Source organism: Cibotium barometz, chromosome 14 (genome assembly GCF_041138505.1).
Source record: "Cibotium barometz isolate CiBa-2024 chromosome 14, ASM4113850v1, whole genome shotgun sequence".
NCBI classification, from domain to species: Eukaryota; Viridiplantae; Streptophyta; class Polypodiopsida; order Cyatheales; family Cibotiaceae; genus Cibotium; species Cibotium barometz.
The window spans coordinates 12,202,074-12,215,418 of record NC_141059.1 but is presented as its reverse complement, the minus strand read 5'-3'; positions in this window follow the sequence as shown (position 1 = coordinate 12,215,418).

Genomic DNA, 13,345 nt, shown 5'->3' with positions numbered 1-13,345 from the left:
TACCCAAACATGCTCCGATGGGAACCAAACTTTGCAAGCATGTGGGAGGGGCCAACCCCACATGTTTGTAATTTTTGGTTACAGCTGGAGCATGTTTGGATTGGTAATTAGTGCCCAGTGTGGATTTTTCAAGTCTCTTGGTGCTTAACAGGCCATGGAAAATCCGGGCCTTCCCCATACCATCGTACCCAAACATGCTCTGATCGGGACCCAACTTTGCAAGCATGTGGGAGGGGCCCATCCCCACATGCTTACAAAGTTTGGTCACAAATCAGAGCATGTCTAAATTGGTAATTAGCAGCCAGTGTGGATTTCTCAAGTCTCTTGGTGCTTAAGAGGCCATGGAAAATCCGGGCCTTCCCCATACAATCATACCCAAACATACTCCGATGAGAACCAAACTTTGCAAGCGTGTGAGAGACGCCCACCTTCACATGTTTGCAAATTTTGGTCATAATCGGAGCATGTTTGGATTGGTAATTAGCACCCAGTGTGGATTTTTCAAGTCTCTTGGTGCTTAAGAGGCCACGGAAAATCCGGGCCTTCGCCATACAATCATACCTAAACATACTTCGATTAGAACCAAACTTTGGAAGCATGTGGGAGGTGCCCACCCCCACATGTTTGCAAAGTTTGGTCACAATCTGAGCAATTTTGGATTGAAAATTAGCGCCCAGTGTGGACTTTCCAAGCCTCTTGGTGCTTAAGAGGACATGGAAAATCCGGGCCTTCCCCATACCATCAAACCCAAACACGCTCTGATGGGGACCCAAATTTGCAATCATGTGGAAAGGGCCCACCTCCACATGCTTGCAAAGTTTGGTCACAATTCGAGTATGTTTGGATTGGTGATTAGTAGCCAGTGTGGCTTTTTCAAGTCTCTTGGTGCTTAAGAGGCCATGGAGAATCCGGGCCTTCCCCATACCATCCTACCCAAACATGCTCCGATGGGAACCAAACTTTGTAAGCATGTAAGAATGGCCCACCACCACATGTTTGCAAAGTTTGGTCACAATCGAAGCATGTTGGGATTCGTAATTAGCACCCAGTGTGGATTTTTTCAAATCTCTTGGTGCTTAAGAGGCCATGGAAAATCGGAGCCTTCCCCATACAATCATACCAAACATGCTCCGATGAGAACCAAACTTTGCAAGCATGTGGGAGGCGCCCATTCCCACATGTTTGCAAAGTTTGGTCATGATCGGAGCATTTTTGGATTGGTAATTAGCGCCCGGTGTGGATTTTTCAAGTCCCTTGGTGCTTAAGAGGCCATGGAAAATCCGGGCCTTCTCCATACCATCGTACCCAAACATGCTCCGATGGGGACCCAACTTTGCAATCATCTGGGAGGAGACCACCTCCATATGCTTGCAAAGTTTGGTCACAATCCGAGCATGTTTGGATTGGTAATTAGTAGCCAGCGTGGATTTTTCAAGTCTCTTGGTGCTTAAGAGGCCATGGTGGAGAATCCGGGCCTTCCCCATACCATCCTACCCAAACATGCTCCGATGGGAACCAAACTTTGCAAGCATGTGGAAGGGGCCCACTCCCACATGTTTGCAAAGTTTGGTCATAATCGCAGCATGTTTGGATTGGTAATTAGCGCCTAGTGTGGATCGTTTAAGTCTCTTGGTGCTTAAGAGGCCATGGAAAATCGGGGCCTTCACCATACCATCGTTTCCAAACATGGTCTGAATGGGGACCAAACTTTGCAAGGATGTGGAAGGGGCCCACCCCACATGCTTGCAAGGTTTGGTCACAATCGAAGCATGTTTGGACTGGTAATTAGCGGGGCCAGTGTGGATTTCTCATGTCTCTTGGTGCTTAAGAGGCCATGGAGAATCCGGGCCTTCCCCATACAATCCTACTAACATGCTTCAATGGAACCAACCTTTGCAAGCATGTGGGAATGGCCCACGCCCACATGTTTGCAAAGTTTGGTCACAATCGGAGCATGTTTGGATTGGTAATTAGTAGCCAGCTTGGGTTTTCAAGTCTCTTGGTGCTTAAGAGGCCATGGAGAATCCGGGCCTTTACCATACCATCCTACCCAAACATGCTCCGATGGGAACCAAACTTTGCAAGCATGTGGGAGGGGCCCACCCCCAAATGTTTGCAAAGCTTGGTCACAATCGGAGCATGTTTGGATTGGTAATTAGCGCCCAGTGTGGATTTCTAAAGTCTCTTGGTGCTTTTGAGGCCATGGAAAATCGGGGCCTTCACGATACCATCGTACCCAAACATGCTCTGAATGGGGATTAAACTTTGCAAGGATGTGGGAGGGGACCACCCCCACATGCTTGCAAGGTTTGGTCACAATCGGAGCATGTTTGGATTGTTAATTAGTGGACAGTGTGTATTTTTTATGTCTCTTGGTGCTTAAGAGGCCATGGAAAATCGGAGCCTTCCCCATACCATTATACCCAAACATGCTCCGATGGGAACCAAACTTTGCAAGCATGTGGGAGGGGCCACCCCCACATGTTTGCAATTTTTGGTCACAATTGGAGCATGTTTGGATTGGTAATCAGTGCCCAGTGTGGATTTTTCAAGTCTCTTGGTGCTTAACAGGCCATGGAAAATCCGGGCCTTCCCCATACCATCGTACCCAAACATGCTCCGATCGGGACCCAACTTTGCAAGCATGTGGGAGGGCCCATCCCCACATGCTTACAAAGTTTGGTCACAAATCAGAGCATGTCTGGATTGGTAATCAGTGTGGATTTTTCAAGTCTCTTGGTGCTTAAGAGGCCATGGAAAATTCGGGCCTTCCCCATACCATCATACCCAAACATGCTCTGATGGGGACCAAACTTTGCAAGCATGTGCGGGGACCCACCCCCACATGCTTGCAAAGTTTGGTCACAATCGGAGCATGTCTGGATTGGTAATTAGAGCCCAGTGCGGATTTCTCAAGTCTCTTGGTGCTTAAGAGGCCATGGAAAATCGGGGGCTTCCCCATACCATCATACCCAAACATGCTCCGAGGTAATTAGCGCCCAGTGTAGATTTTTCAAGTCTCTTGGTGCTTAAGAGGACACGGAAAATCTGGGCCTTCCCCATACCATCATAACCAAACATGCTCCAATGGGAACCAAACTTTGGAAGCATGTGCGAGAGGCCCACCCCCACATGTTTGCAAAGTTTGGTCACAAGCGGAGCATGTTTGGATTCGTATTAAGCACCCAGTGTGGATTTTTCAAGTCTCTTGGTGCTTAGGAGGCCATGGAAAATCCGGGCCTTCTCTATACCTTCGTACCCAAACATGCTCCGATGGGGACCCAACTTTGCAAACATGTGCGAGGGGCCCACCCCCACATGCTTGCAAATTTTGGTCACAATCGGAGCATGTTTGGATTGGTAACTAGCAGCCAGTGTGCATTTTTCAAGTCTCTTGGTGCTTAAGAGGCCATGAAAAATCCAGGCCTTCCCCATACCATCGTACCCAAACATGCTCCGTTGGGAACCAAACTTTGCAAGCATGTGGGAGGGCCCAAGCCCCACATGTTTGCAAAGTTTGGTCACAAACCGAGCATGTTTGGATTAGTAATTAGCGGCCAGTGTGGATTTTTCAAGTCTCTTAGTGCTTAAGAGGCCATGGAAAATCCGGGCCTTCCCCATACAATCATACGGAAACATGCTCCGATGAGAACCAAACTTTGCAAGCGTGTGGGAGATGCCCACCTTCACATGTTTGCAAAGTTTGGTCATAATCGGTGCATGTTTGGATAGGTAATTCGCGCCCAGTGTGAGGATTTTTCAAGTCTCTTGGTGCCTAACAGGCCATGGAAAATCCGGGCCTTCTCCATACCATCGTACCCAAACATGCTCCGATGGGGACCCAACTTTCTGCAATCATGTGGGAGTGGCCCACCTCCACATGCTTGCAAAGTTTGGTTACAATCAGAGCATGTTTGAATTGGTAATTAGCGCCCAGTGAGGATTTTTCAAGTCTCTTGGTGCTTAAGAGAACATGGAAAATCCGGGCCTTCCCCATACCATCATACCCAAACATTATCCTATGGGAACCAAACTTTGCAAGCATGTGGGAGGGTCCCACCCCCACATGTTTGCAAAGTTTGGTCACAAAATCAGAGCATGTTTGGATTGGTTATTAGCGCACAGCGCAGATTTTTCAAGTCTTTTGGTGCTTAAGAGCCCATGGAAGATCCGGGCCTTCCCCATACCTTCATACACCCAAACATGCTTTGATGGGAACCAAACTTTGCAAGCATGTGGGAGGGGCCCAGCCCCATATGTTTGCAAATTTTGGTCACAATCAGAGCATGTTTGGATTGGTAAGATTTTTCAAGTCTAGTGCTTAAGAGGCCATGGAAATCCGGGCCTTCCCCATACCATCGTACCCAAACATCCTCCGATGGGGACCCAACTTTGGAAGCATGTGGGAGGGGCCCACCCCCACATGCTTGTAATATTTGGTCACAATCCGACCATGTTTTGATTCGGCCAATGTGGATTTTTCAAGTCTCAGTGTGCTTAAGAGGCCATGGAAAATCCGGGCCTTCCCCATACAATCATACCCAAACAATCTCCGATGAGAACCAAACTGTGCAAGCATGTGGGAGGCACCCACGCCCACATGTTTGCAAAGTTTGGTCACAATCGTAGCATGTTTGGATTGGTAATTAGCGCCCAGTGTGGATTTTTCAAGTCTCTTGGTGCTTAAGAGGCCATGGAAAATAGGAGCCTTCTCTATACCATCGTACCCAAACATGCTCCGATGGGGACTCAACTTTGCAATCATCTGGAGGGGCCCACCTCCACATGCTTGCAAAGTTTGGTCACAATCCGAGCATGTTTGGATTGGTAATTAATAGCCAGCGTAGATTTTTAAAGTCTTTTGGTGCTTAAGAGGCCATGGAGAATCCGGGCCTTCCCCATACCATCCTACCCAAACATGCTCCGATGGGAACCAAAGTTTGCAAGCATGTGGGAGGGGCCCACCCCCACATGTTTGCAAAGTTTGGTCATAATCGGAGCATTTTTGGATTGGTAATTAGGGCCCAGTGTGGATTTTTTAAGTCTCTTGGTGCTTAAGAGGCCATGGAAAATCAGGGCCTGCCCCATACCATTGTACCCAAACATGTTCTGAATGAGGACCAAACTTTGCAAGGATGTGGGAGCGGCCCACCCCACATGCTTACAAAGTTTGGTCACAATAGGAGCATGTTTGAATTGGTAATTAGCGGCTAGTGTGGATTTTTCATGTCTCTTGGTGCTTAAGAGGCCATGGAAAATCTGGGCCTTCCCCATACCATCATACCCAAACATGCTCCGATGGGAACCAAACTTTGCAAGCATGTGGGAAGGGACACCCCCACATGTTTACAATTTTTGGTCACAATTGGAGCATGTTTGGATTGGTAATAAGTGCCTAGTGTGGATTTTACAAGTCTCTTGGTGCTTAACAGGCCATGGAAAATCCGCGCCTTCCCCATACCATCGTACACAAACATGCTCCGATCGGGACCCAACTTTGCAAGCATGTGGGAGGGGCCCACCCCCACATGCTTGCAAAGTTTGGTCACAAATCAGAGCATGTCTGGATTTGTAATTAGCAGCCAGTGTGGATTTTTCAAGTCTCTTGGTGCTTAAGAGGCCATGGAAAATCCGGGCCTTCCATATACCATCATACTCAAACATGCTTGCAAAGTTTGGTCACAATCGGAGCGTGTTTGGATTGGTAATTAGAGCCCAGTGCGGATTTCTCAAGTCTCTTGGTGCTTAAGAGGCCATGGAAAATCCGGGCCTTGCCCATACCGTCATACCCAAACATGCTCCGAGGTAATTAGCGTCGAGTGTGGAATTTTCAAGTCTCTTGGTGCTTAAGAGGACATGGAATATCCGGGCCTTCTATATACCATCATACCCAAACATGCTCCTATGGGAACTGAACTTTGCAAGCATGTGGAAGGGGCCCACCCCCACATGTTTGCAAAGTTTGGTCATAATTGAAGCATGTTTGGATTGGTAATTAGTGCCCAGTGTGGAGTTTTCAAGTCTCTTGGTGCTTAAGAGGCCATGGAGAATCCGGGCCTTCCCCATACCATCCTACCCAAACATGCTCCGATGGGAACCAAACTTTGCAAGCATGTGGGAGGGGCTTACCCCCAAATGTTTACAAATTTTGGTCATAATCGGAGCATGTTTGGATTAGTAATTAGCGGCCAGTGTGGATTTTTCAAGTCTCTAAGTGCTTAAGAGGCCATGGAAAATCCGGGCCTTCCCTATACAATCATACCCAAACATGCTCTGATGAGAACCAAACTTTGCAAGCATGTGGGAGCGACCCCCACATGTTTGCAAAGTTTGGTCATAATCGGAGCATGTTTGGATTGGTAATTAGCGCCCAGTGTGGATTTTTCAAGTCTCTTGTTGCAGGCCATGGAAAGTCCGGGCCTTCTCCATACCATCGTACCCAAACATGCTCCGATGGGGACCCAACTTTGCATTCATCTGGGAGGGACCCACCTTCACATGCATGCAAGGTTTGGTCACAATCTGAGCAAGTTTGGATTGGTAATTAGTAGCCAATGTGGATTTTTCAACTCGCTTGGTGTTTAAGAGGCCATGGAGAATCCAGGCCTTGCCCATACCATCCTACCCAAACATGCTCTAATGGGAACCAAACTTTGCAAGCATGTGGGAAGGGCCCACCCCCACATGTTTGCAAAGTTTTGTCACAATCGGAGCATGCTTGGATTGGTAATTAGTGCCTAGTGTGGATTTTTTAAGTCTCTTGTTGCTAAAGAGGCCATGGAAAATCGGGGCCTTCCCCATACCATCATACCCAAACATGCTCCGAATGGGGACCCAACTTTGCAAGGATGTGGGAGGGGCCCACTCCCACATGCTTGCAAGGTTTGGTCACAATCGGAGCATGTTTGGATTGGTAATTAGCGGCCAGTGTGGATTTTTCAAGTCTCTTAGTGCTTAAGAGGCCATGGGAAATCCGGGCCTTCCCATACCATCGTACCCAAACATCCCCTGATGGGGACCCAACTTTGGGAGCATGTGGGAGGGCCACCCCCACATTCTTGCAAAGTTTGCCGACCATGTTTGGATTAGTAATTAGCGGCCAGTGTGGATTTTTCAAGTCTCTTGGTGCTTAAGAGGCCATAGAAAATCCAGGCCTTCCCCATACCATCATACTCAAACATGCTCCGATGGGGACCAAACTTTGCAAGCATGTGGGGGGGACCCACCTTCACATGCTTGCAAAGTTTGGTCACAACAATCGAAGCATGTTTGGATTGGTAATTAGAGCCCAGTGGAGATTTCTCAAGTCTCTTGGTGCTTAAGAGGCCATGGAAAATCCGGGCCTTCCCCATACCATCATACCCAAACATGCTTTGAGGTAAGTAGCGCCCAGTGTGGATTTTTCAAAACTCTTGGTGCTTAAGAGGACATGGAAAATCCGGGCCTTCGCCATACCATTATACCCAAACATGCCCCCATGGGCACCAAACTTTGGAATCATGTGGGAGGGGCCCACCCCCACATGTTTGCAAAGTTTGGTCACAATCCGAGCATGTTTGGATTGGTACTTAGTGCCCAGTGTGGATTTTTCAAGTCTCTTGGTGCTTAAGAGGCCATGGAAAATCCGGGCCTTCCCCATACCATCATACCCAAACATGCTCCGATGGGGACCGAACTTTGCAATCATGTGGAAGGGGCCCACCTCCACATGCTTGCAAAGTTTGGTCACAATCCGAGCATGTTTGGATTGGTAATTAGTAGCCAGCGTGGATTTTTCAAGTCTCTTGGTGCTTAAGAGGCCATGGAGAATCCGGGCCTTCCCCATACCATCCTACCCAAACATGCTCCGATGGGAACCAAACTTTGCAAAAAGTTTGGTCACAATCGGAGCAATTTTGGATTGGTAATTAGCGCCTAGTGTGGATTTCTCAAGCCTCTTGGCGTTTAAGAGGCCATGGAAGATCTGGGCCTTCCCCATACCATCGTACCCAAACATGCTTCATGGGGACCCAACTTTGCAATCATGTGGGAGGGGCGCACCTCCACATGTTTGCAAAGTTTGGTCACAATCGGAGCATTTTTGGATTGGTAATTAGCGCCCAGTAAGAATTTTTCAAGTCTCTTAGTGCTTAAAAGGCAAGGGAAAATCCGAGCCTTCCCCATACAATCATACCCAAACATGCTCCGATGAGAACCAAACTTTGCAAGCATGTGGGAGGCGCCCACCGCCACGTGTTTGCAAAGTTTGGTCACAATCAAAGCATTTTTGGATTGGTAATTAGCGCCCAGTGTGGATTTTTCAAGTCTCTTCATACCATCGTACCCAAACATCCTCCGATGGGGACCCAACTTTGGGAGCATGTGGGAGGCGCCCACCCCCACATGTTTGCAAAGTTTGGTCACAATCAGATCATGTTTGGATTAGTAATTAGCGCCAATGTGGATTTTTCAAGTCTCTTAGTGCTTAAGAGGCCATGGAAAATCCAGGCCTTCCCCATACAATCATACCAAAACATGCTTCGATGAGAACCAAACTTTGCAAGTATGTGGGAGGTGCCCACATGCTTGCAAAGTCCAAGCCTTCCCCATACCATCGTACCCAAAACACGCCATGGAAAATCCAGGCCTTCCCCATACTATCGTACCCAAAACATGCTCCGATGGGGAACCAACTTTGCAATCATGTTGGAGGGGCCCACGTCCACATGCTTGCAAAGTTTGGTCACAATCCGAGCATGTTTGGATTGGTAATTAGTAGCCAGTGTTTAGTAGCCAGTGTCGATTTTTCAAGTCTTGGTGCTTAAGAGGCCATGGAGAATCCGGGCCTTCCCCATACCATCCTACCCAAAGCATGTTTGGATTGGTAATTAGCGCCCAGTGTGGATTTTTTAAGTCTCTTGGTGCTTAAGAGGCCATGGAAAATCGGGGCCTTCCCCATACCTTTGTACTCAAACATGCTCTGAATTGGAACCAAACTTTGCAAGGATGTGGGAGGGGCCCACCCCCACATGCTTGCAAAGTTTGGTCACAATCAGAGCATGTTTGGATTGGTAATTAGCGGCGGCCAGTGTGCATTTTTCATGTCCCTTGGTGCTTAAGAGGCCATGGAAAATTTGGGCCTTCCCCATACCATCGTACCCAAACATTTTCCGATAGGGACCCAACTTTGCAAGCATGTGGGAGGGGCCCAACCCAACATGCTTGCAAAGTTTGGTCACAATCAGAGCATGTTTGGTAACTAACAGCTAGTGTGGATTTTTAAAGTCTCTTGGTGCTTAAGAGGCCATGGAAAATCCGAGCCTTCCCCATACCATCATACTCAAACATGCTTCGTTGTGGACCAAACTTTACAAGCATGTGGGGGGGACCCACGCCCACATGCTTGCAAAGTTTGGTCACAATCGAAGCATGTTTGGATTGGTAATTAGAGCCCAGTGCAGATTTCTCAAGTCACTTGGTGCTTAAGAGGCCATGGAAAATCGAGGCCTTCCCCATACCATCATACCCAAACATGCTCCGAGGTAATTAGTGCCCAGTGTGGATTTTTCAAGTCTCTTGGTGCTTAAGAGGACATGTAAAATCGGGGCCTTCCCCATACCATCATACCCAAAAATGCTCCTATGGGAACCAAACTTTGCAAGCATGTGGGAGGGGCCCACCCCCACATGTTTGCAAAGTTTGGTGACAATCGGAGCATGTTTGGATTGGTAATTAGTGCCCAGTGTGGATTTTTCAAGTCTCTTGGTGCTTAAGAGGCCATGGAAAATCCAGGCCTTCCCCATACCATCGTACCCAAACATGCTCCGATGAGAACCCAACTTTGCAATCCGAGCATGTTTGGATTGGTAACTAGTAGCCAGTGTGGAATTTTCAAGTCTCTTGGTGCTTAAGAGGCCATGGAGAATCCAGGCCTTCCCCATACCATCCTACCCAAACATGCTCCGATGGGAACCAAACTTTGCAAGCATGTGGGAGGGGCTTACCCCCACATGTTTGCAAAGTTTGGTCACAATTCAAGTATGTTTGGATTAGTAATTAGCGGCCAGTGTGGATTTTTCAAGTCTCTTAGTACTTAAGAGGCCATGGAAAATCCGGGCCTTCCCTATACAATCATACCCAAACATGCTGTGATGAGAACCAAACTTTGCAAGCGTGTGGGAGCCGCCCACCCCCACATATTTGCAAAGTTTGGTCATAATCGGAGCATGTTTGGATTGGTAATTAGCACCCAGTGTGGATTTTTCAAGTCTCTTGTTGCTTAGCAGGCCATGGAAAGTCCGGGCCTTCTCCATACCATCGTACCCAAACATGCTCCGATGGGGACCCAACTTTGCAATCATCTGGGAGGGGCCCACCTTCACATGCTTGCAAAGTTTGGTCACAATCTGAGCATGTTTGGATTGGTAATTAGTAGCCAATGTGGATTTTTCAAGTCTCTTGGTGCTTAAGAGGCCATGGAGAATCCGGGCCTTCCCATACCATCCTACCCAAACATGCTCCGATGGGAACCAAACTTTTCAAGCATGTGGGAGGGGCCCACCCCCACATGTTTGCAAAGTTTGGTCACAATCGGAGCATGTTTGGATTGGTAATTAGCACCTAGTGTGGATTTTTTAAGTCTCTTGTTGCTAAAGAGGCCATGGAAAATCGGGGCCTTCCCCATACCATCGTACCCAAACATGCTCTGAATGGGGACCCAACTTTGCAAGGATGTGGGAGGGGCCCAACCCCACATGCTTGCAAAGTTTGGTCAATCGGAGCATGTTTGGATTGGTAATTAGCGGCCAGTGTGGATTTGTCACGTCTCTTAGTGCTTAAGAGGCCATGGGAAATCCGGGCCTTCCCATACCATCATACGCAAACATCCTCACCCAACTTTGGGATCATGTGGAAGGGGCCCACCCCCACATGCTTGCAAAGTTTGCCGACCATGTTTGGATTAGTAATTAGCGGGCCAGTGTGGATTTTTCAAGTCTCTTAGTGCTTAAGAGGCCATGGAAAATCCGGGCCTTCCCCATACAATCATACCCAAACATGCTTCGATGAGAACCAAACTTTGCAAGCATGTGTGGGAGGCGCCCACCCCCACATGTTTGCAAAGTTTGGTCACAATCGGAGCATTTTTTGGATTGCTAATTAGCGCCCAGTGTGGATTTTCCAAGTCTCTTGGTGCTTAAGAGGCCATGGAAAATCCGGGCCTTCCCCATACTATCGTACGCAAACATGCTCTGGTGGGGACCCAACTTCGCAATCATGTGGAAGGGGCCCACCTCCACATGCTTGCAAAGTTTGGTCACAATCCGAGCATGTTTGGATTGGTAATTAGTAGCGAGTGTGGATTTTTCAAGTCTCTTGGTGCTCGATTGGTAATTAGCGGCCCAGTGTGGATTTTTCAAGTCTCTTGGTGCTTAAGAGGCCATGGAAAATCGGGGCCTTCTCCATACCATCGTTTCCAAACATGCTCTGATGGGGACCCAACTTTGCAATCATCTGGGAGAGGGGCCCACCTAAACATGCTTGCAAAGTTTGGTCACAATCCGAGCATGTTTGGATTGGTAATTAGTAGCCAGCGTGGATATTTCAAGTCTCTTGGTGCATAAGAGGCCATGGAGAATCCGGGCCTTCCTCATACCATCCTACCCAAACATGCTCCGATGGGAACCAAACTTTGGAAGCATGTGGGATGGGCCCACCCCCACATGTTTGCAAAGTTTGGTCACAATCGGATCATGTTTGGATTGGTAATTAGCGCCCAGTATGGATTTTGTAAGTCTCTTAGTGCTTAAGAGGCCATGGAAAATCGGGGCCTTCCCCATACCATCGTACCCAAACATGCTCTGAATGGGGACCAAACTTGTTGGAATTAGGGTTGCAGGAATGCACACACAACTTCAAGAAGATGAGGAAGCTTGAGCACAACACAGTAGTATATTATGAGTGCCAAAAATGAAAGATAACAAGCCCTAGAAGATAATGGGCGTATATACAATGCACGGGGGAAAAAACCTCCTAGTGAGGGAAAAAGTGCCCCGGCGGTCCTAAGTGTGTTCACACACATCACTACTATAATATGGTAACAAATCCCCCCTGGAGTGATGCGGTGAACAAGAGCTAGCACTCATGTATAGGGAAGTGTCTAGCTATGTGGACGAATCCACAAAAGGGAGTAAGCCCAAAGCTTTGCGAAAAGCTTCGAACTTCTCACGAGGCAGAGCCTTTGTGAAAAGGTCTGCAAGGTTATCCTGTGTTGGCACATAAGCCAAACTGATCTCTCCTGCAGAGAGTCTCTCCCTGACATAATGGTAGTGCACCTCAATGTGCTTCGTACGAGCATGGAACACTGGGTTCCGCGCAACTGCCAATGCGCTCTGACTGTCAGTGAAGATGGTGGTGGCAGATGGCTGCCCAACACCCAAATCAGCCATAAGGCGTCTGAGCCACACACACTCAACCGTAGCTGTGAAAGCTGCCCTGTACTCAGCTTCACAACTAGAAGTGGCCACAGTAGGCTGCTTCTTGCTCAACCATGATATGCATGAGCTTCCAAGCATGAAGCAAAAACCACTCGTGGACACGCGTGTGTCATAACAACCAGCCCAGTCAGAATCTGAAAAAACATGTAAATCTGGCGGCAATGATCCCCCCTTGGGATAAAACAACCCAAGATGCCGAGTACCACTCAAATAGCGAAAGATACGCTTCACTGCCTGCCAATGCTTAATGCCTGGGCTATGCATAAATCTGCTCACCTGTGAGACTGCAAACTGAATGTCTGGCCTCGTAATGCATACATAAATGAGGCAACCAACAGCTGTCTGATAGAGTGTGACATCAAAGTGATCTCCAGCATCATGAAGACTCAACTTCAAACCTGTCTCCATTGGAGTAGCAATAGGCTTGCAGTCTTCAAGGCCGAATCTCCGCAACAATGTTTCAATATACTTTGTCTGACACAAAGCAATACCTCCATCACACTGCTTAAATTGTATCCCCAAATAATGATGCAAATGCCCCAAATCTGACATCTCAAAAGAGGCATTCAAATCAGCCTTAAAATCAGCAATATGACTCTCATTTGGTCCTGTGAGCAGCATGTCATCGACATAGAGAGCAATGATTAGATGTACACCATCCACACGTTTAACATACAAAGTGCTTTCTGTTGGACTATTCTGAAACCCATGTGCAGTCAAATATGCATGTATTTTTTCATACCAAGCTCGTGGAGCTTGCTTTAAACCATATAAAGCCTTTTTTAATCTGCACACTTTGTTTTCCTGCCCTCTTTGAACAAAACCACGAGGCTGCGATACATACACCTCCTCATGCAAATCTCCATTTAAGA